This window comes from Plecotus auritus, assembly GCF_963455305.1.
Source record: "Plecotus auritus genome assembly, chromosome: X".
NCBI lineage: Eukaryota > Metazoa > Chordata > Mammalia > Chiroptera > Vespertilionidae > Plecotus > Plecotus auritus.
In genome coordinates, this window is record NC_137784.1 from 57,923,133 (window position 1) to 57,946,956 (window position 23,824).

Consider the following 23,824-nt stretch of genomic DNA (forward strand, 5'->3'; position numbering starts at 1 on the left):
CCCAGGTCTCTATCTTCTTCCCTCTGCATCATTTCTAGATTCCTATCTTAGGTGTCACTAATCTTTTCCTCCATATCATTGGCTCTGTTTCCTATACTCAGTAGTTCACTCCTAATCTCCTTAACTGCATACTTCATTTCCAGGATTTCCAAATGGTTCTTTTTTAAAGATTTAATCTCTTTGGTAAAGTACTCGTTTTGTTCATTAATTTGTTATCTGAGTCCATTGAATTGCCTGTCTACATTTTCTCGCATCTCATTTAGTATTTGCAAAACTGCAATCTTGAATTCTGTCATTTATATCACATATTTCCATATGTTGCAGTTTTCTGGAGATTTTTTTGTTTTCTTTCTGAACTTCCTTATCACCATGGTTATTCATGGTATTTGCTGGTCTCCTCTCTCTAGACATCTATTGTATTGCTGATCTTTCTGTAGCAGCTTTCTTTGAAGAGATCTTTCTACTATTTTCCAGTAGATGGCACTTAATCACAAGACTTTTAGCTCTGTGACCTCCCAGAGCTGACCTCCATGGCTTCCATCAGACAGTACAGCCACACTGTTTGGGTGTGAGGTTTGTTTTGCCCTAACCATAATGGCGACCCCGGAACCCCACAGTCTGCACTCCACACATGCCTCACCATGGGGTCAATCACAGAGGTAAACAGTGATTCTACTGCAATAGCTCTCAGTTTTAAGATAATGTGCTTTTCAACCCAATACCAAGGGAGTCCAAGGGGTGGCAGGGGTCTGTGGCTACATTTCTTGTCTGAAACACCACCACCTGACAACAGACAGCCACAACTGAACCTCTATCCTATGCGCTTGCCCAAGTGTATCTGTTAGCTCAGCCATTTTTCAAACCACTTGCCCTGCTGGACAAGACTGTTCCTCCCAACCCATGGAAGTGCCTGCTACCACTGGTTTCCTCCCCTCTCTGGGCAGAGATGGCCACCAGCTCCTGGTTGCAGGACTGCTTCCATAGCCATCTGGGCTTTCCTCCTTTCTCACCTCCCCATTTATTCCAAGTTCAATGTGACGTGATTCTATATTAAGTAGGCAATCCTTTGTTGGGCTATAGTAGATTACCTTGTTGAAGTTTTATGGGGAGAGGCCAAGGGAATCTCTCATGCCGCCATTCTTCTGACATCATCACCACACATTATTTATACGATCCACAGTCATAAGGAACTAATATATAACATACTATTTTAAAATATGAGATCAAATGAAATTATTTTACTAGTTTATTGAGGTATAATTTAGATACAATAAATTTACCCATATTAAGTATACAATTCAATGATTTTTTTATAAATTTACTGAACTGCGCAACCATCACCATAATCGTTTTAGAATATTTTTATACCTCCAATAAGATTCCTCATTCCTGTTTATAGTCAATAACCACAGACTCAGACAATCACTATTCTATTTTGTGTCTCTAGAGATTTGTCTTTCTAGATATTTCATATACATGAAGTTATACAATATGTGGCATTTTTAATCTGGCTTCTTTTACTTAGGAGAGTGTTTTTTTATGAATAAAGTTCCTTTTTTTGAACACTTTTATATTTACAGAAAAATTGAGGAGATGAAACAGAGAGTTTCCATATACCCTATCCCCTGCATATAGTTTCCCCTATTAACATCTTGTGTTAGCATGGTCCATTTGTTACAATATTGATATACTAGAGGCCTAGTGCACGAAATTTGTGCACTGAGGGGGAGGGTCCATCAGCCCAGCCTGTGCCCTCTTGCAGTCTGGGACCCCTTGCTCCTTACCCTCCACCTGCTTGCTGCTCCTTACCTCTCGGATCACTGCTACTTAGCACTGCCATAGAGGTGGGAAAGGCTCCTGCCACCACCACAGCACTCACCAGCCATGAGCCCAGCTTCTGGCTGAGTGGCGCTCCCCCTGTGGGAGTGCACTGACCACCAGGGGACAGCTCCTGCATTGAATGTCTGCCCCCTGGTGGTCAGTGCATGTCATAGTGACCAGTTGTTCCACCAGTCATTCTGCAGTTTGGTCGATTTGCATATTAGGCTTTTATTATATAGGATTTGTGTGAGCTCTTTATAAGTTAAAAATACTAACAATTTATTGAATATTTGCTGCAAATACATTTTACCCAGTTTGACTTTTAAAATCTAGGCTCATTACCAGTTTCCCCTGTAGCCACATGAATTCTTTTAGATGCCCGTTTTCTTCCTTGTTGGAATTCTCTGTTATTTTTATTGCTATAATTTCTTTTTTGAAGAGTTTCTTATTCTTGTTATGTTTTCTAGAGTTTGTAGCCATGGGCCCATAATGACTTCACTTCTAACTTTATGTTTTCATTTATTTGATAGAGAGAGAGAGAAAGAAAGAGAGAAACATTGAGCCCACAATCGGGGCATGTGCCCTGATAAGGAACCTAACCAGCAACCTATTGGTATACAGGACAGACATCCAGGCCCAGGCCTCAGGCTTTTTACCCTTTGTTGTTAATGCTTATAGGAGCCAAAAGGTCCTTCACAGGTGGTTTATTATGTTAATGAGCTCATAGTTTTGAAAGAGGCTGAAGATTCTCATTCAGGGTTTTCACAGGACAGTGGCACCTTGCAGAACCCCTACTCCTAGGAGACTCACCTTTCAACAGTAATAACAGAACAGCTGACACTAAATGACACTAAATGGCCACTTAAAATAGGCCCCAGCACTCTTCTAAGTGCTTCACCTGATGACCTGGTTTGATCAACAACCCCAGGAGGCTGGCACTATCATTCCCAGCTTTCAGATGAGAAAACAAAGGCAGGGAGTGATTAAGTGATTTGCCCAAGTCCAGGGCAGAGCTGGGAGGCACACAGAGTGGGAGCTGCTGGGGAACAGATGTGCACACAGATGACACAGAGATTCCTGGCATGAGTGACAACTGAGACAGGACAGGACAGTGCCGGGAAGAGAGGGAAGGCAGTGGGTATTGCCCCGGAGACCCAGGGAGCACATGCTAGGACCTGGCTGGGCTCGTGACCCTCAGGGATTTAATATTGCAGAGCTGTCTTGCCCGGGAATCCGGAATCCAAGTTCTCGCAGGGGCCCCAGGACACAGAGCAGACCATTTCCACACCTGCCTACATTGCCAGTTAAGTACTGGGGTTCATAAGCCCAGTGAGGACAGGGAGCAGATAATCACAGTGGCAACAGTGAGTGCTTAGTACCTGTCAAGCACCAGGCTGAGAGCCTTATGTGCATAATCTTATGCACACGCTGTAACATTCTAATGAGGCTGGCACTATTATCATACCCATTTTATAGATGAAGAAACTGAGGCTCAGAGAGGTTACACAGCTCTAACAAGCAGAGTCTGTGTAACTCCAAAGTCTGTATATCATCACCATGTCCCTCTGCTACTCCCGACTCTCAGGTGGGTGGCATTACTAAGTCCAGCTTTTCTATTGCTCCTGCTCTGGGACACCTGATGATCAGCAAGGCTGAGCAGAAGAGAAGAGACCCAGCAGGCAACCTGGCCATTATTTCTGTAGAGCCCAGTGATAAAGAATCAATAAGGAAAAAGATTTGCCGTTTCCAGGCTGTTCTATTGTATCTTCTTCTCACTAATGGAAACTGGTACGCCATGGGGGCAATTGGGCCACCAGGGGAGTGCAGTTGGGGGTGATCGGGCCAGCAGGGGAGGGCAGTGGGGGCAATTGGGCCGGCAGGGGAGCAGTTAGGTGTCAAGCAGGCTGGCAGGAGAGCAGTTAGGGGGTGATCAGGCTGGCAGGCAGAAGCAGTTAGGGGCAATCAGGCAGGCGAGTGGTTAGGAGCCAGCAGTTCCAGATTGTGATAGGGATCAGGCCTAAACCAGCAGTCGGACATCCCCCAAGGAGTCCCAGATTGGAGAGGGTGCAGGCCGGGCTGAGGAACTCCCCCGTGAACGAATTTTGTGCGCCAGGCCTCTAGTCCTATATAATAAAAGGATAATATGCAAATTGACCCTAACTGTGGAAGGACCAGAACAACCTCTCGATCAGTCACTATGAGGCACACTGACCACCTCTTGGTCCCTTCCCCTGGCTGGCAGGCTCCCATCACCTGATGGCAAATGGGAAACTGGGGGTCGGGGGTTGGGGATACAGGCAGCGCTAGGCCATGGCCCCTGCCCCATTGGTTGCCCCATACACAGAGGGCGATCCACGGCAGGGGCAGGTGGGAACGGCCAACCTCTTGGTCCCTCAACTGCCCTCCCCTGCCAGCCTGGTTGCCAAAACTGCCCAACCCTATGGGCCTGATCGCCACCAACTGCTCTCCCCTGCTGGCCATCTTGTGGCAGCCATCTTATGATGACGTGAGGGCATCACGTGAGGGCGCGAGGACCACCTAGGCTTTTATTAGAATAGATTATCATTAACTAAAGTCTATAGCTTACATTACAGTTCACTATGTATTGTATAGTTATGTGACTTTTGACAAATGTATGATATCATGTATTCATGATTATAGAATCAAACAGAATAGTTTAATTGCCCTAAAAATCCCATGCTCCACCTGATTATTCCTTCTTTCCCCTCCAACCCTGTTTTTATTGCCTCTATAGTTTTGCATTTTCTAGCATGACATATAGTTGAAATCAAACAGTATATAATCTTCTCAGATTGACTTCTTTCACTTAGCAGTTTGCATTTACATTTTCTCCATGTCCTTTTGAGGCTTGAAAGCACTTTTAAAAAATTTCAGGCATGCGGGAGTCAACCGATTGATGATTCTTTCTCATCACTGATGTTTCTATCTCTCTCTCTCCCTCCCTCTCTGAAGTAAATAAAAATATATTTTAAAATTTTCAGCTTTTCGCCCTAGATGGTTTGTCTCAGTGGATAGAGCAGGGGTGGGCAAACTTTTTGACTCGAGGGCCACAATGGGTTCTTAAACTGGACCGGAGGGCCGGAACAAAAGCATGGTTGGAGCGTTTGTGTGAACTAATATAAATTCAAAGTAAAGGAGCGGAGGGGAGAGCAAGAGAACCGGATAGAACAGCTGGATCCGGCCCGCGGGCCGTAGTTTGCCCACGGCTGGGATAGAGTGTCAGCCTGTAGCCTGAGGAGTCCCAGATTCTATTCCGGTCAAGGGCACATGCCTAGGTTGTAGGCTTGGTTCCCAGTGGGGGGCGTGCAGGAGGCAGCCGATCAATGATTCCATCTCATCATTGATGTTTCTATCTCTCTCCCTCTCTCCGTTCCTTTCTTAAATCAGTAAAAATATATATTTTTTAAAAATTTCACCTTTACTGAGGTATAATTCACATGAAGTATTGTAAGATACTTTAAGTGTACATCATGGTAATTTGATATATGTTGTGAAAGGTTTGCTCCCATCTAATTAATTAACATATCTATCACCTAATGGATTTATTTTTCTTCTTTGTTTTTTGGTCAGAACATTTAAGTTCTACTCTCTTAGCTAATTTCAATTATATGATACTGGATAGCTCTTTTTTGCTGAAAATATTCTATGTTATAGATGTAACAGTTTGCTTTATCCATTAACCTACTGATGAACATTGGTTGCTTTTAGATTTGGGCAATTATAAATAAAGCTGCTATAAACACTTATGTACAGGTTTTTATATGGATACTAGTGGCCTGGTGCATAAAATTTGTGCACATTAAAAGGGAATTAATTAGAGGAAATATTTTAATATTGCTATTTGCCCTTTCTCTATAATAGAAGTGTCAGTGATAAAAGAAAATTAGTAAAATGTATATGAAAATCTCCCTCCTGTCAGAGTATGGGGCTTTCTGTGGGACCCAGTTAAGTTCCTGCCCAACTGCATGTACCTAAAAATCACACAAGACTGAACTCAGACCCATCCAGGCCCACTCCCATTGGGCAAGACCCAGACACGGCCAGCCCCACCGCTGTCAAGCCCCGCCAGGTGGGGGGCACAGCCTTAGGTCCCCGGTCAAGCCCTGCTGGGCAGGGGGCATGGCCTGAGGTACCCTGGCCTGTGCCGGGGCAGGGGGGCATGGCCTGAGGTCCCCCCAGCCTGGCACTGGGGCGGGGGACGCAGTATGAGGTCCCCTATCAAGCCCCACAGGGAGGGGGGTGCATCCTGAGGTCCCCCGGCCCAGCCTGGCACTACACAGCCTCAGGTCCCTGCTGATCGGTCATTACAGCATCACAGTGTGATGACCATTACCATATTAGCCTTTTATTATTATGATAAGTTTTCAACTCAATTGGGTAAATACTTATGAGCATGATTGCTCAGCATACTGTTTTTGAGGTTAACCAATGTTGCAGCAGGTATCAATATTTCATCCCTTTTTAAATCCCTGAATAATATCACATTACATGGCTATACCACATTTTGTTTATCCATGCACTAGCTGATGGACATTTGGATTGTTCTCACTTTTTGGTTATTATAAATAACCAAATAGAATAGAACAGAATAGAGTTGCTATGCACATTCACATGCAAGTATTTGTGTAGACATATGTTTTTATTTCTATTGGGAGTGGAATTGCTGGAATTACTATGATAAATTTATGTTTAACTTCTTAAACTATTAAACTGTTCTCTGAAGTGTCTGTACCACTCTGCATTTCTACTAACAATATATGAGGGTTCCTGTTTCTCAACACGCTTGCTAACATTTATTGTCTGTCTTTTTTATTACAGTCATTCTCGTGGGTGAGTAGTGGTATCTTGTGCTTCTAACTTGAAATTCCCTAATGATTAATGATATTGAGCATCCTCTCATGAGTTTATTAATTATTCATATATTTTCTTTGATGAAATGTGTATTCAAATATCTTGTATGTTTTGTAATTGGGCTGTCTTATTATTGAATTGTAAGAGTTCTTAAGAATCCCAAAACATCAATAAGAAAGAATACATGCACCCCTATGTTCATAGCAATGTAATCTACAATCGCTAAGATATGGAAAGAGCCCAAGTGCTCATCAGTAGGTGAGTAGATAAAAAAAGCTGTGGTACATTTACACAATGGAATACTATTCAGCTGTAAAAAAGAAGGATCTCTTACCCTTTGAGATGGCATGGATGGACCTGGAGAGTATTATGCTAAGTGAAATGAGCCAGTCAGAGAAAGACAAATATCACATTATCTCACTTATATGTGGAATCTAATGAACAAATAAACTGATAAACAAAATAGGCCCAGAGACATGGAAGCATGGAACAGACTGACAGATCTCAGAGGAAAGTAGGGAATGGGGGCAGGAAGAGATTAACCAAAGAACTTATATGAATACTAGAGGCCCAGTGCATGAAATTTGTGCATGGGGAGTGAGTCCCTCAGCCCTGCCCGCACCCTCTCCAATCTGGGACCCCTTGGGGAATGTCCAACTGCCAGTTTAGGCCTAAACCGGCAGATGGACATCCCTCTCACAATCTGGGACTGCTGGCTTCTAACTGCTTGTCTGCCTGCCTGACTGACTGCCCCTTACTGCTTCTGCCTGCCAGCCTGATCACCCCATAACCACTCCCCTGCTGGCCTGATTGACACCTAACTACTCCCCGATCACCCCCATCTGCCCTCCCCTGCTGGCCCGATTGCCCGCACCTTCCCTCCCCTGCTGGCTCAATTGCCCCCATCTGCCCTCCCCTGCAGGCCTGGTCACCCCCAACTGCCCTCACCTGCAGGCCTGGTCACCCCCAACTGCCCTCCCCTGCAGGCCTGGTCCTCCCAACAGCCCTCCCCTGCAGGCCTGGTCGCCACCAACTGCCCTCCCCTGCCAGCTGTCTTGTGACAATGTGGAGAAGTCATCTTGTGATTATGTGGGGGTGTCCAACTTGCGGTGGCCATCTTGTGACAACGTGGGGGGTGGACATCTTGTGATGACATGGGGGTGGCCATCTTGTGAGGACAAGGGGCAGCCATCATGTGATGATGTGGGGGCGGCCATCTTGTGATGCAAGGGCAAGGGTCAATTTGCATATTACCTCTTTATTATATAGATTATATAGAATATGCATAGCCCATGGACATAGAGAATAGTGCAGTGAAGGCCTGGGTGGGGCGGGAGACATGTTGAGAGGGGTAAAGGGGACATCTGTAATACTCCCAACTATAAAATAAAGAAAACGATGAGTTCTTTGTATATTCTGGATACAAGGCCTTTATCAGATATGTAATTTGCAAATATTTTCTACCAGTTTAAAAAATGTCTTTTAATTTGATAATTGTGTCTTCTGAAGTACAACTTTTTTATTCTGAAGTCCTGTTTATCGACTTTTTTGGTTTATGAATCATGCTTTGTTGTTCCATCTAAGAAATTATTACCTTACCAAGGTCTCAAAGAAAGATTTTCTTCTGTTTTCTGTTATAAGTTTTATAGTTTTAGCTCTTATATTTAGGTCTCTTATCCACTTTGAGATAATTTTTGCATATGGTAAGAGGTAAGGGTCCATATTCATCTTTTTGTATGTACATATTCAATTGTCCCAGCACCACTAATTGAACCTCACCATACATTTTCAAAGGCTTTAAAAGGAAGTGTTTTCCTAACACTTTATTTTTAAACTTTCAAACCTACAAAGTTGACATATCTTTTACCAAGATTCATAATAATTTCCCACATTTATATTCTCTCTCACACTCACTTTTTGATGAGCCAGTTGAAAGTAAGCTACAAATTAATTCAATAATATCATATAATTCTACATTCAAATTTACCAAATTATTCCAAAAATAACTTTTATACCTGTTTATGATTTACCCCACAATTCAGAATCCATTCATGGTTGACTCATTGCATTTGATTGTTAGAGTTCTTTGTTCTCATTCAATCTAGAACAATTCCTCTACCTTCTTCTGTTTTTCAGGATAATGGCTTTTTTCTGTTTTGTTGTTAATCCTCACCTGAGGATATTTTTCCTATTCATTTTTAGATAGTGAAAAGGGGGAGGGAGAGAGAGAGAAAGAGATAGAAACATTGATGTGAGAGAGACACATCAATTGGTTGCTTCCCACAATCACTGGACTGGGGTGGTGATGGACCTGCAACTGAGGTACATGCCCTTGACCTGGAATTGAACCTGAAACCCTTCGGTGCTCAGGCCAATGCTCTAACCACTGATACACACTGGCCAGGGCAGGGTAATGGCTTTTTATAATGCAGGCCAGTTGACTTGTTGGGTGTTCCACAGTCTAGGTTTGTCTAATTGTTTCTTCATATTTAGACTCAGATTAAACATTTTTAAAATATTCTTTGTTTATTTTATTCACTATGTTCTGGGCCGCAAACATTGCACAGCCCCTCCGTTGCCAGGAGGCAGGATGCCTTAAGACAGAGGGAGGTGCAGTAGGTCACCGAACAATGGGTCGGTTGGAGTTTGGAGGGAGGTAGTGGTTCACACTCCGGCCAAGCGTGCCCAGGCGTTGCACCTGTGCCCTGAGTTTCTTAGAAACGGCTGAAATAGCTTTTGTAACCTTTGGGTTGTCATTGTAACTGTCCTAACTCCCTCTTGTGGTTCCCGAGAATAAATTTGCTGTAACACCTGTGTTCTGCACTGCAGTTCAGCCTTTGCCACGGTGAAGTGCTGCAACTGTAGTCGCTGGCCAGCTTAATAAAGGCTCATAAATTTTGATCTCAGTCTCTGGTGGTCGTCTCTTGTGGGTCGCCCCATAACATTTGGAGGCCCCAGTGAGATACACTCCGGCCACGTTGCCGGTGGACGCCCTAGGTTAGGACACTCCAGTCTCCGTCCCGGGTTCCAGGGAGGTGGAGTGTCTCCTCCAAAATTCGCAATCCGAAAGTGAGAGCCACCTGGACCTCCAGTGGGGAGGTAAGCACCTGGTTTCTGTTTGTGGAACGTTCCCCTGGTGGATTACAGGAGGGCTGGACGCAGCGGGGCCTCCGAGTCTGGACACCCGGCGTGACGGCGTCTGGGGTCCCTGTTACGTGTGACCTTAGGGTGCACGTGTCTGGTTTGTCTTGTCTTTGTTGTCCTTGTCTTTGTTAAATGGGTCAGGGCCAGTCGTCTATGTCTACCCCCTTACAGTGTTTTCTTAAGAATATTCAGGATTTCAAATGCCATGGAGGAGACTACGGGACGTCGGTTAATGGTTTTGATTTGCAGAAATTGTGTGAATTAGAATGGCCCACATTTGGGGTTGGGTGACTGTCCACCGGGACCTATGACTTAGGAATGGCTTATAGGGTTCATCATATTGTTTATGGCCGTCCAGGTCACCCTGACCAAATCCCTTATATTCAAATTTAGATTGACATCCTCACTGAAAAACCCCGGTGGTTGAAAAAAAATTGCCAGGACCAAGAAAGGAAATTGGGACAGAGACAGACCGTTGTATTGGCTCATCCCCCAAAAGGAGACAAGAAGGTAGACCTTAAGGTCTTACCAAATGATCTGGAGGACAGGGTTCCTGACCACCGGCCTCCCCCTTATGTTCCCCCTCCAGAGCCCCAACCGGAGGTGGGCCCCTCTGCCTCACGGGGGGCCCCAATACCCTCACAAATGCCTCCTAGTTCCATTGCCCCGCCGCCTTCAGCACCAACATTATCAACGGGACAGACAGGAGGAGCCCCTGGGAACTCGACCCCGGCGACACCCCTCTACCCTGCGCTCCCGCAGGCGCCTCCGCCTGGAGTGAGAGAAAATCCGGACCCAAGTCCATGGCCCCTGGGGGCCCAGACAATTGGCCTCCTACTCAGACTCTGTCCTCAAACAACCCTTTCAGTCTGCCCCACACCCGGACTGGGACCCCTTATGGCCCACCGGACCTGACCAGCAGAGGAGAGAGAGAGACGGGTCTCGGTGGCCCTGCTCCTATGTTCCCTCTACGCCAGGCGAGTCCCCCTGATTTAGGACCTGATGGTCAGCCTTTTATGGTCTATGTCCCATTTTCAACCAGTGACCTATACAACTGGAAGAACCAAAACCCATCATTCTCCCAGAATCCCCAAGGTTTGATTTCGCTCCTAGAGTCGGTCTTTTTCACCCACCAGCCGACCTGGGACGACTGCCAGCAGCTACTTCAGACCCTTTTCACCTCAGAAGAGAGAGAGAGAGTAAAAGGGGAAGGGAGGAAGTTAGTCCTTGGGCCAGATGGCCAACCCACCACAGACCCAGGGAGGATCGAGGCCGTTTTTCCATCAGGAAGGCCACAATGAGATCACAACACTGATCGGGGAAGGGAGGCTCTTGACAGGTATCGCCAGACTCTCCTGAGGGGCATCCGAGCGGCAGCTCAGAAGCCCACCAACCTTTCCAAGGTAACAGAAACAGTCCAGGGACCAAACGAGAGCCCCACTGCCTTCCTCGAGAGGCTCTGTGAGGCATATCGGGTGTACACCCCAATAGACCCTGATGCCCCAGAGAATCAGTGGGCTATCAATATAGCGTATGTGTGCAAGTCGGCCCCAGATATTAGAAAAAATTACAGAAGTTAGAAAGCCTTGAGGGGAAGTCACTTTCAGAACTGGTCGAGGTTGCCCAGAAGGTCTTTAACAACCGACAAGATCAGACTGCTAACCTAAACGCCAGAATGGCAAAGGTCCTTCTAGCCATAAATGAAGTGAAGGGACAGCAAAGAGGGACAGGAAGAAAAGAATGGGAGAAGAGAGGACAGAACCAAAAGACCCAGCTGGGGAAAAACCAGTGTGCCTACTGAAAGAAAGAAGGACACTAGAAATGGGAGCGTCTTGAGCGGCCAGGGAATAAGGCAGTCCCGGTGTTAGTGGCCAAAGGGGTACTAACACAAACTCTGGGGCCCTGGAAGAGGCCAGTTGCCTACTTGTCTAAGAGGTTGGACCCAGTGGCCGCAGGATGGCCGGGCTGTCTGAAGGCTATAGCAGCCACGGCCATACTGGTTAAGGAAGCCTCTAAATTGACTTTTGGCCAAGACTTACAAGTGGTTGCGCCCCACGCAGTAGAAACCCTACTGCACAGCCCACCTGAGCACTGGTTATCAAATGCTCGTTTTACCCAGTACCAGGTGCTCCTGCTTGACCCCCCGAGGGTAAGCTTCTTGAAGACTACAGCCCTAAACCCAGCCACTTTCCTCCCCGATGAGGGAGCTGAAACTCCCCTCCATGACTGTGAAGAGACCCTGACTACCCTAACCTCCTTGAGGGCCGACCTGACAGACTAGCCCATCTCCAACCCTGAGGAGACCCTGTTCACTGACGGGAGCAGCTTTGTGGAGGACGGTATCAGGTATGCCGGGGCAGCTGTAGTTACACAAGAAAGAGTCATATGGGCACAATCCCTAGGACCTGGGACTTCAGCACCAAAGGCAGAACTCATAGCCCTCACCCAGGCCTCACGGTGGGGAAAGGACAAGAGAATCAATATCTACACGGAAAGTAGAAATGCCTTTGCCACAGTGCATATACATGGAGCCTTATATCAGGAGAGGGGCCTCCTAACCTCAGGGGGGGAGGATATTAAAAATGCTCCAGAGATACTAACCCTTCTTTCAGCCATTTGGGGCCCTAAAGAAGTTGCAGTCATCCACTGCAAAGGGCATCCAAAGGACAATTCCCCTGTGACGAAGGGGAACCAATTTGCCGACTAAATGGCTAAAGAGGCTGCAAAAAGACCAGTAGGGCCTCTAGAAGTGCTGGCAGCCATACCTACTCAGGATCTGGAGCCCAACCCTAGGTACACCCCCAAGGAAGAAGATATAGCCAGGAGATGCCAGATCTGCGCACAAGTGAACCCAGAAACTCCGATAACAGCCCCGCCAGAAACCCGGTTTCGAGGTTCAAGCCCTGGTGAACACTGGGAAGTCGACTTTACTGAATTGCCCAGTGGATTGGGAGGATACCGATATCTCCTATTATTTGTGGACACTTTCTCCGGTTGGCCAGAGGCATACCTGACCAGGGCTGAAACAGCACAGGTAGTAGTTAAGAAACTCCTCTCTGAAATTCTCCCCCGGTTTGGCCTGCCTTTATTCATGGGATCTGACAATGGTCCAGCGTTCATTGCTAAGGTAACCCAATCTTTAGTTAAGGCCCTTAAGGTCACATGGAAATTACATTGTGTTTATAGACCTCAGAGTTCTGGACAGGTAGAGAGAATGAATCGGACACTTAAGGAAACCCTAACTGAACTAAAATTAGAGACTGGCGAGAACTGGGTAAGTCTCCTCCCCTTTTGCCCTACTCAGGGCTCGCTGTGCCCCATATGTAAAAGGGCTCATTTTAAAATCATGTTTGGCCGACTGCCACCTTTTCTCCCGCGGCTGAGGGGGGAAGAGCTAGCTGTGTTATCTAATAGAAATCTCAAGTCTTTGCAGGCGCTCCAGAGCAGTACAGCGGCTGCAAGGCGAATCGTCAGGGTAGCACACCAGGAAGCCCACCCACCAGACCCGGATAGCCCACCTGTGTGTGCTCTTGGCGACCTAGTCCTGGGTGAAGAGGCACGAAGAATACAGGCTGTAAAGCTCATGGTCCTCCACACGCATTACCAGCAAATCCCCGGGGAAGGCGGGGAGGGATCTGAATCAACGATTTGATTCACCGTAAAGACCAGTAGGGAATGTTCTGGGCCGCAAACATTGCACAGCCCTTCCGTTGCCAGGAGGCAGGATGCCTTAAGACAGAGGGAGGTGCAGTAGGTCACCGAACAATGGGTCGGTTGGAGTTTGGAGGGAGGTAGTGGTTCACACTCCGGCCAAGCATGCCCAGGCGTTGCACCTGTGCCCTGAGTTTCTTAGAAACGGCTGAAATAGCTTTTGTAACCTTTGGGTTGTCATTGTAACTGTCCTAACTCCCTCTTGTGGTTTCCGAGTATAAATTTGCTGTAACACCTGTGTTCTGCACTGCAGTTCGGCCTTTGCCACGGTGAAGTGCTGCAACTGTAGTCGCTGGCCAGCTTAATAAAGGCTCATAAATTTTGATCTCAGTCTCTGGTGGTCGTCTCTTGCGGGTTGCCTCGCAACAACTAGATTCCACATGTTAGTGAGATCATATGGTACTTGTATTTCTCTGACTGGATTATTTCACTTAGCATAATAATCTCCAGGTCCATCCATGCTGTCGCAAAAAGTAAAAGTTCCTTCCTTTGCACAACTGTGTAGTATATTCCATTGTGTAAATGTACTACAGCTTTTTTATTGTTGACAATATTACAGATGCCCCTCCATTTCCTTCCCCCTTTGAACCCCTCCACCCAGTCCCTGCGCCACCCCAGGGCTTCCCCACACTATTGTCTATGTCCATGCAAAAGGTAAGATTTACTCTTCTTTTATGGCTAAGCAGCATTCCACTGTGTAAATGTACCACAGCTTTTTTATCCACTTATCTACTGACTAGTGGCCCGGTGCATGAAATTCATGCACATTAAAATGGGATTAGAGGAAATAATTTAATATTGCTATTTGCCCTTTTTCTATAATAGGAGTGTCAGAGATGAAAGAAAATTAGTAAAATGTATATGACAACCTTCCTCCTGTCAGAGTCTGGGGCACACTGCGGGACCCAAAGTCAAGTCCCTGCCTCAAAATTGTGTGAGACCCAGACCTGACCATCCCCACCCTCGTCAAGCCCCACTGGGTGGGGGGCACAACCTCAGGGCTCCCGTCAAGCCCTGCAGGGTGGGGGTGCAGCCTCGGGTACCCAATAAGCCCCACCGGGTGGGGGGCAAAACCTCAGGTCCCCCGGTCCAGCATTGGGGTGGGGGGTGGGGCCTGAGGTCCCTTGGCCCGGCACAGGGCAGGCGGTACAGCCTGATGTCCCCCGGCCTGGAACCGTGGAGGGGGTTCACCTTGAGATCCCCTGTCAAGCCCTGCCGGGTGGGGGGCACAGACTGAGGTCCCCCATCAAGCCCCGCTGGGCGGGGGATGCGGCCTGAGATCACCCATCAAGCCCCGCCGGGCAGGGGGAGCAGACTGAGATACCCTGTCAAGCCCCACCGGGTGCGGGGCACAGCATCAGGAACCCCATCAAGCCCCGCCGGGTGGGGAGGTGCAGCCTCGGGTCCCCCATCAAGCCCCGCCAGGTGGGGGGCACAGCCTCAGGTCCCCCAGCCTGGCGCCGGGCGGGGGGCACACACTCAGGTCCCCCAGCGCCAGGGCGGAGGGGGAGCAGCCTGAGATCCCCTGGCCCAGCACTGGGACAGGGGATACACCTTGAGATCCCCCATCAAGCCCCGCTGGGCAGGGAGTGCGGCCTGAGGTCCCCTGTCAAGACCTACCAGGCGGGGGGCATGGCCTAAGGTGCCACGGCCCGGGGCAGGGGGCACAGCCTCAGGTCCCCTGGCACCGGGGTGCGGGGTGTGGCCTGAGGTCCCCTAGCCCAGCACTGAGGCAGTGGGAGCTCCTTGAGGTCCCCCATCAAACCCCACTGGGCGGGGGTGCGGCCTGAGGTCCCCTGCCTGGGGTAGGGGGAGCAGCCTGAAGTCCCCCGGCCCAGCACCGAGGCAGAGGATGCACCTTGAGGTCCCCCAGTAAACTCCGCTGGGGGGTGCGGCCTCAGGTCCCCCAGCCTGGTGCCAGGAGCACCATAAGGTACCCCGTCAAGCCCCACCAGGCGGGATGTGTGGCCTTAGGTCCCCTGTCAAGCCCTGCCAGGCAGGGGGCATGGCCTGAGGTACCCCGGCCTGGCACCGGGGCGAGGGGGCGTGGCCTGAGGTCCCCCGGCCTGACTCCGGGGCAGGAGGCACAGCTTGAGGTCCCCTGTCAAACCCCACCTGGCGGGGGGTGCAGGCTCAGGTCCCCTGCCCCAGCCCAGTGCCAGGCAGCCTCAGGTCCCTGCTTATTGTTCCTTTAAGGCTCGTTACGGGAACTTGGCCTACATTGTGGGTGCAGCCATCTTGTGTTATGGAAACCCCGCCTCTGCTGTGGGCACCACCATCTCAGTGATGGTGTGATGGTCAATTTGCATATTCCTTCTTTATTAGATAGGATGAGAACTTGGGCTGCTTCCAAACTTTAGCTATTGTAAATAATGCTGCAATGAACACAGGGGTGCATATATTCTTTCTGAATGGTATTTCAGGTTTCTTCAGATATATTCCCAGAAGTAGAATGGCTGGGTCAGTAGGCAGTTCTATTTTTAAATTTTTGAGGAAACTCCATACTGTTTTCCACAGGGCTTGCTAGGTCAAACCTCTTTTAGCAAGAATATTTCTTAGTAAATCACATTAGGAGGCACAATGTAAAGTTGACCTGGTATTGAGAATGCTGGGTTTACTCAGTTGTTTAACTTAATGACTGCCAGATTTTCCTATTGTAAATGTATATTTTCTGCTTTGTAATTAACAAGAAATCTATGGGGTGATAATCGGAAACTGTGTGAATATCCTGCTTCCCAAGTAATTTTAAGTTGATGGTTTTAGCATACATTTGATGATCTTTGCCAAAATCAATTATTATACTGGGGGCTGCAAAATAGTGACTTTGAAGTCCATCTTCCTTCTACATTTATTAGCTAATATTCTGCTAGAAAGAAAATCTTTCTCCCCTTTTCCCCGCTCTCTTTAGAATATCACTATGGACTAATGGATTATTAATTTTACTGCTATAATCCACTTCCATTAGTATTTTTACAATTTCAAAATATATGTATTTTCTAGCTCAGTCTACAGAAAAGGCTTAAAAGCACTGCATATCAGTAACAATGAGCACACCTAGTACCTAGATTGTGATACTAAAATACCATCTCCTTCTAATAGGAACCAAGGCTCCTGAGAGAAATGGCTGATTTTAGGGATGGAGCAGGGGAAGTTCAATGTGAACTGAGGAAGCCTTATTCATCAGAAAGCAAAGATGCAGTAAAGAAGTGACAGGGTCATGCAAAAAACACATAGGAGATGACTTGAAAGAACTCTCACTAGCTAAATTTGGCATACTTTAGGCATTAAAAAGAAGTGCTTTTAAAATTATCCAAAATTTTAAAAATATTGTTTTATTGATTTCAGAGAGAAGGGAGAGGAAGAGAGATAGAAACATCAATGATGAGAATCACTGATAGGCTGCCTCCTGTATGCCCCCATTGGGGATCAAGTCAGTAACCTGATCAGGAATGGAACCATGACCTCCTGGTTCATAGTTCAATGCTCAACCACTGAGCCACTCTGGCTGGGCACAAAATTATCCATATTTTACTAGGCCTCATCTATAACTCCCTTTCTCTCTCTCCCTCCCCCTCAACCGTGTCTCTTTCTCTACTGCCTTTATTTTTTTATCATTCATTTGCTCATCAGTGTGCTCTGTTTATACCATTGAAAATACACCAGCAATCATGCGATTGCCAAATCCAAAAGACCTTTCTTAGTCCTAAACATACTCAACTTCATTGTCATTAATAACTGCCGAGAACCAAGATCAACAGTAATTAATATAAATGCGAGAAGTCTGGTCAGAAGGCTGAGTGGGGCTCTTTGATATTCACAGGGTGAATATCTGCATTTTATTGCCTACTGCTGATGACTCAATGGCCTAAAGCAAACTCCCCCAACCTGATAATCTTACTGTTTACTAAACAATCACCTTTGATATGTCTGTTTGCATTCCTGAAAGGCAATTGTGTATTCTAGTAAATAAAAGCAGATGGAAACAGAGATTCAGTGAAACTTGGTCCCTTGTACCAAGATCACAACTGGCTTCTCCCATAATTTCCAAATTTATATTTCTTGTCTTGTGTATTTGCACGTCAGGCCTTTCTTCAAGTCTTTGAACCCGAGGCCATGCAGGCCATGACTTCACATTTGGTGCCTTGAACTGGGACTTGGAGAAAAAGAATTCGCCAGAGCGGAAACAGAAATCACCAGATCAGTGGTGGAAGATTAACTGCGTGCAAAACTCTTGTCAGCTGCGGAAGCCCATGGATCCATAAGTACCCAAGTAATTTCTTTTGTTTCCAGCCAGATCATAATGGGGCAGAATTCGTCGAAAGGGGAGAGACTTTCTTGTAGACTTTTGGCATGCATGCTGAAGGATAAGGGAATTGCAGTGTCAGAAGATCTTCTTTTACAGTTTCTACAGATTATTATAGAATATAATCCATGGTTTTCTGATGATGTTACATTGGATGTTGAATGTTGGGAACTTGAAAGAAGCTCAGCAATGGAAAAGTTTGTCTCCAAATTGTTTCTCCTTGTGGAAAATGGTATTGCATTTGCTAGAGCCTTTCAGAGAAGAAAGACCTCCTCCCTTTGCACCCTCCGCTCCTAACGAGGAGCAGAAAGATAAATTGGAGGAGTAGCCTGCATGTCCAGATTCTGAAACATTTAAATCACCACTAATAGAATCACCTATGCACAGAGCTATCCGAGGAGGATTAAAGTACATGAGAGTGGAGGATAGAATTATTTTTCCTATTATACAGGTAGCTAATCCACAATTCCCAAATCAAATAAGACAGCATGAAAGATTTGACTTAAAAATGATAAAGGCCTTGCGTGATAGTGTGATACAGAATGGCCCCAATGCTCCATTTACTGGAGAAATTATAACTAACATTTCTGAAGTGTTCCTAGCTCCCTATGATTGGTATTCTCTAGCACATGCAGCTCTGGATGGAAGAGATTATTTGCTATGGAAATGAGAATTTTTAGAGAAATGTCAAGAACAAGCTTCTTCAAATCTCAGAATGTTCAAATAACTTTTGAGATGCTTGCAGGACAGGAGCAATTTAGTGGCGTCCAGAATCAGCTCCAATACGTCCAACAGGCGTATGAGCAAATTAGACTTTGTGGGTGAAAAGCTTGGTGGACTTTACCAGCAAAAGGGGAATCTGAGGGAGCCTTTAGTAAGTGCATTCAGGGGCCCACTGAATCATTCTCTGATTTTGTAGCTCGCCTCACTGGAGCAGTGAGACGGCAGATTCAACATGAGACAGCAGGAGACATTTTGACTCAGCAGTTAGCTTATGAAAATGCCAATGCTGATTGTAAAAAATGTCTAACGCCTCTAAGAAAAAATAGTACCATTACAGAAATGATCCAAGCATGTCAGAATGTGGGGTCAGGCATTTTTCAAGCAAGCTTATTAGCTGCCACTAAATTTCATAGAAATGACCAGCCATTAAATCAAGACATAGAAAATGGCCGCCACAGGGAAATGGCGGGAGGGGCATCTCCCCACCCCATTGTTAAATAAGGGGAATTTCCACCCTGCCAGGCCCAAAGTAGATTCCCTTGTTCAACTCAATCCAGAAAGAAATGCTGGCTTAGATCTCAATAGTACAATAACCATCACCCTGATCCCCAATATGGCTAGACAAGTTGTTCCTACAGGAATTTGGGGACCTGTGCCACCAGGAGTGTCAGGTTTAGTCTTAGGAAAGAGTGAAAATATTCTGAAAGGACTGACTATTCTTCCTGGAGTCATAAATTCAGACTATGAGGGAGAAATCGAGGTAATATTTGAATCCAAACATATTATGCTAATTACTCTAGGACAAAGAATTGCTCAGTTCCTGTTTTTACCTTATATTCAGCAAGGTGAAGTTATAAATAGGAAGAGAGGAACACAAGGATTTGGAAGTTCAGATATATATTGGATACAGGAAATTAGCAAGACCCATCCTATGATCAATCTAAGAATAGAGGGAAAACTATTTAAAGGTTTAATAAACACTGAAACAGATGTTAGTGTTATCAGTCAGGAATTCTGGCCTCCAAGTTGGTCCATGGTAGAATCTATAGGCTCTATCACAGGAGTTGGAATTCCTGATAACATGCAATGCAGTGCTGCAGTGTTAAAGTGGCAAGATGAGGAAGGACAAACATGATGGTTTCAGCCATATATAGTCTCTGGAATTGCAGTCAACTTATGGGGCCGAGATGTTTTAGAAGGTTTACAAGCTTGTATTACCAGCAAGGGACAGCAGTTCACAGGCAGACAAGGATTAGAATATCAGCCTTTTTAGGAGTGGTCACTGCTCAATCTCCTCACCCCCATACTGAGCCTATACAATGGAAAGATGATAGACATATGTGGGTGAATCAGTGGCCATTAACCAAGGAGAAATTAAGTCATATTCATGAATTAATACAGGAACAAGTAGAGGCTGGTCATATAGAACCTTCCAATAGTCCTTGGAATACTCCTATATTTACAATGCCTAAGAAGACAATAGGAAAATGTCGATTGTTACATGATCTTTGAGCTGTTAATGCTGTTATGCATACCATGGGAGCTTTACAGCCTGGACTCCCAGTGCCTTCACAAATCCCTCTAGATTGGTCCCTTATAGTAGTAGATCTTAAGGATTGTTTCTTCACCATTCCTTTGGCACCGCAAGATAAACAAAGATTTTCCTTTTCAGTGCCATCCTATCTAATAAAGAGGGAATATGCTAATTGACCATCACAAAGATGGCTGCACCCACAGCTGAAGCCAAGTTCCCATAAGGAGCCTTAATGAGCAATCAGCAGGGACCTGAGGCTACACCCTCCCCCACCCCCATAGGGCTTCACAGGGGACCTCAGGCTGCGGCCCCCACCCGGCAGGGCTTGACAGGGGACCTCAGGCTGCGGCCCCCACCCTGGCATCAGGCTGGGGGACATCAGGCCATGCCCTCCACCCCAGCACCAGGCCAGGGGACCTGAGGCCATGCCGCCCGCCTGGCGGGGCTTGATAGGGAACCTCAAGGTGAGCTTCCCGTCTTGGTGCTGGGCTAGGGGACCTCAGGCTGCTCCCCCTGCCCTAGTGCCAGGCTGGGGGACCTCAGGCTGCGCCCCCCACCAGGTGGGGCTTGACAGGGGACTTCAGGCCATGCTCCCCACCCCGGCACCAGAATGGGGGACCTCAGACCGTGCCCCCCACCCGGCGGGGCTTGACAGAGACCTCAGGCCACACCCTCCTCCCCAGCACCAGGCCAGGGGACCTGAGGCTGCACACCCTGCCTAGCTAGGCTTGACAGGGGACTGCAGGCCGTGCTCCCCAACCTGCAGAGCTTGACGGGGGACCTCAAGGTGCACCCCCAGTGCTGGGTTGGGGGAACTCAGGCCTTACCCCCACCCAGCTGGGCTAGACAGGGGATCTGAGGCTGCACCCCCCTGCTGGTGGGTCTTGACAGGGGACCTGAGGCTGTGCTCCTCTCCCGGTGCCGGGCAGGGGCACCTGAGGCTGCACTCCACCCCCGCCTGGCGAGGCTTGACAGGGGACCTCAGGCCATGACCCCCACCCAGCAGGGCTTGACAGGGGATCTCAGGCCATGTCCCCCATCTGGTGGGGCTTGACGGGGGACCTCAAGGCATGCCCTCAGCCCCGGTCTGGGCTGGGGGACCTCAGGCCACGCCCCCAGGCTGGCGCCAGGCCAGGGGACCTGAAGCTACATCCCCTGCCCGGCCAGGCTTGACAAGGGTGGGACTGGCCAGGTCTGGATCTAGCCCAATGGGGGCAAGGCCTGCTGGGTCTGGGTCTCACGCGATTTTGAGGCGCATGTGGGTGGGTGGGGACTTGACTCTGGGTCCCGTGGTGTGCCCCAGACTCTGACAGGAGGAAGGTTCTCATATACATTTTACTAATTTTCTTTCATCTCTGACACTTCTATTATAGAGAAAGGGCAAATAGCAATATTAAATTATTTCCTCTAATTAATCCCCTTTTAATGCGCACGAATTTTGTGCACCGGGCCACTAATCTATTAATAATATAGAGCCTCTGAAAAGATATCAATGGAAAGTTTTGCTTCAAGGAATGGCCAATAGCCCTACTTTATGTCAAAAATATGTAGCTCAAGCTATTCAGCCTTTAAGGGACTAATATTCCCAGTATTATATTGTCTATTACATGGATGACTTGCTCCTAGCAAGTCCATGGGAAGAACAGACTTTAGAAATGTTTTCCCAATTAGAAAATGAACTTCCTAAATGGGGCTTAAAAATTGCTCCAGAAAAAGTACAGAAAGAAATGCCTTTCAAATATCTAGGAACCATAATTGAAAATCAATGTATTAGGCCTCAGAGGTAGAAATAAGAAAAGACTGCCTTAAAACCTTAAATAACTTTCAAAAATTATTAGGGGACATTAATTGGTTAAGACCTCATCTAAAAATCTCTACAGGAGAAATGACAAATTTATTTAATATACTTAGAGGTGACTCTAATTTTTCCTCACCCCGAGTATTGACAGATGAAGCTAGAAAGGAGTTACAAAGAATTGAGCAGGCAATCTCCTTAGTCCAAGTGGCATGGGTACTGCCTGAATTGTCTTTATTGGGACAGGTTAATCCTACTGCAAATAGTCCCACTGGAGTCATCTTCCAAAATAAAAACTCTCTTGCTATTATTGAATGGGTCCACCTAGGACACCAATCCTCCAAAACTGCAGTTACATATATAGAACTTATAGCTCAGTCGATATTTCAACTTAGTAAACACTGCAGACAGCTTAGAGGAGAACCCCAAAGTATTTACCTTCCCCTCACTGGGAAGCAATTAGAAATGCTATTTCAGACTGATTTAAATTGGTAAATTGGACTGAGTGGATATTCAGGGGAACTTAGTTGTCGCCTACTAAAAGACAAATTATTACAATTTCTATATTATACCCCTATTATTATACCAAAAAAATACTAGGCAGGAACCTATTCCTGGAGCATTAACTGTTTTTACTGATGGATCGTCTCACGGCAAAGCTGCTTATCATACAATGAATTTAGACCAAGTCATCCAAACTAGTCATACTTCTGTACAAAGAATTGAATTAGAAGCTATTAAGGCTGCATTACAGGATTTTTAAGAGCCTCTTAATATCATCTCTGACTTTTCTTATGCTGCAGGTTTAGTAAACAGAATTGAAACTGCTTGTTTAAAATGGCTCAGTGACCAAAGTTTATTTTTTCTATTTAAACAAGTTCAGCAGATTGTACAACAGAGACATTATCCTTTTTATATCACTCACATCAGGGCTCACAGTTTATTACCCAACCCATTAACTAAAGGAAATGCATATGCTGATCAATTGGTTGCTTTTTTAAAACAGGCCTCAGAATCTCATCAGCTTTTACATCAGCCTGCCAAAATGCTATCTAGACAATTAATCTCTCAACAGCAGGCAAAACAGATTGTCAGAGAATTCCCACTTGCATGTTACATCTACCTCAAGGGCCTAACACAGGAATTAACCCTAGAGGTTTGCTAAGTGACCATATCTGGCAAATGGATGTAACGCATTATACTTCCTTTGGACGCCTTGGGGCATTGCATGTCTCTGTAGACACCTTTTCAAAAGTCCTATGGGCTATTGCATCTACAGGGGAAATGGCAAAACAGGTTACTAATTATTGCCTAGCTGCTTTTGCCGTCATGGGAATTACAAAAATTATTAAAACTGATAATGGGCTTGCTTATACAAGCTGTCATTTCCAGCAATTCTGTAAAAAGTGGAAAATTCAACACATTACAGGAATCCTATCTAATAAAGAGGGAATATGCTAATTGACCATCACTCCGTCACAAAGATGGCTGCACCCACAGCTGAAGCCAAGTTCCCGTAAGGAGCCTTAACGAGCAATCAGCAGGGACCTGAGGCTATGCCCTCCCCTGCCCCCATAGGGCTTGACAGGGGACCTCAGGATGCATCTCCCACCCAGCAGGGCTTGACAAGGGACCTCAGGCTGCGTCCCCTGCCCTGGCGTCAGGCTGGGGGACCTCAGGCCACACCCCCAAGCCTGGCACCAGGCCAGGGGACTTGAGGCCATGCCGCCCTGCCCAGCAGGGCTTGACGGGGGACCTCAAGGTGTGCTTCCCATCCTGGTGCTGGGCTAGGGGACCTCAGGCCGCACCCACCATCAGGTGGAGCTTCACAGGGGACTTCAGGCTGTGCCCCCACCCTGGCACCAGGCCAGGGGACCTCAAACCACACCCCTGCCCAGCGGGGCTTGATGGGGGACCTCAG

At 46.9% G+C, this 23,824-nt stretch overlaps 1 protein-coding gene across 6 annotated transcripts in view; it reads right to left on the reverse strand.

The window, feature by feature from the left end:
• Nucleotides 1-23,824, reverse strand: part of HDAC8 (histone deacetylase 8) — a 451,824-nt gene that overhangs the window by 358,159 nt on the left and 69,841 nt on the right. The window lies entirely within an intron of this gene.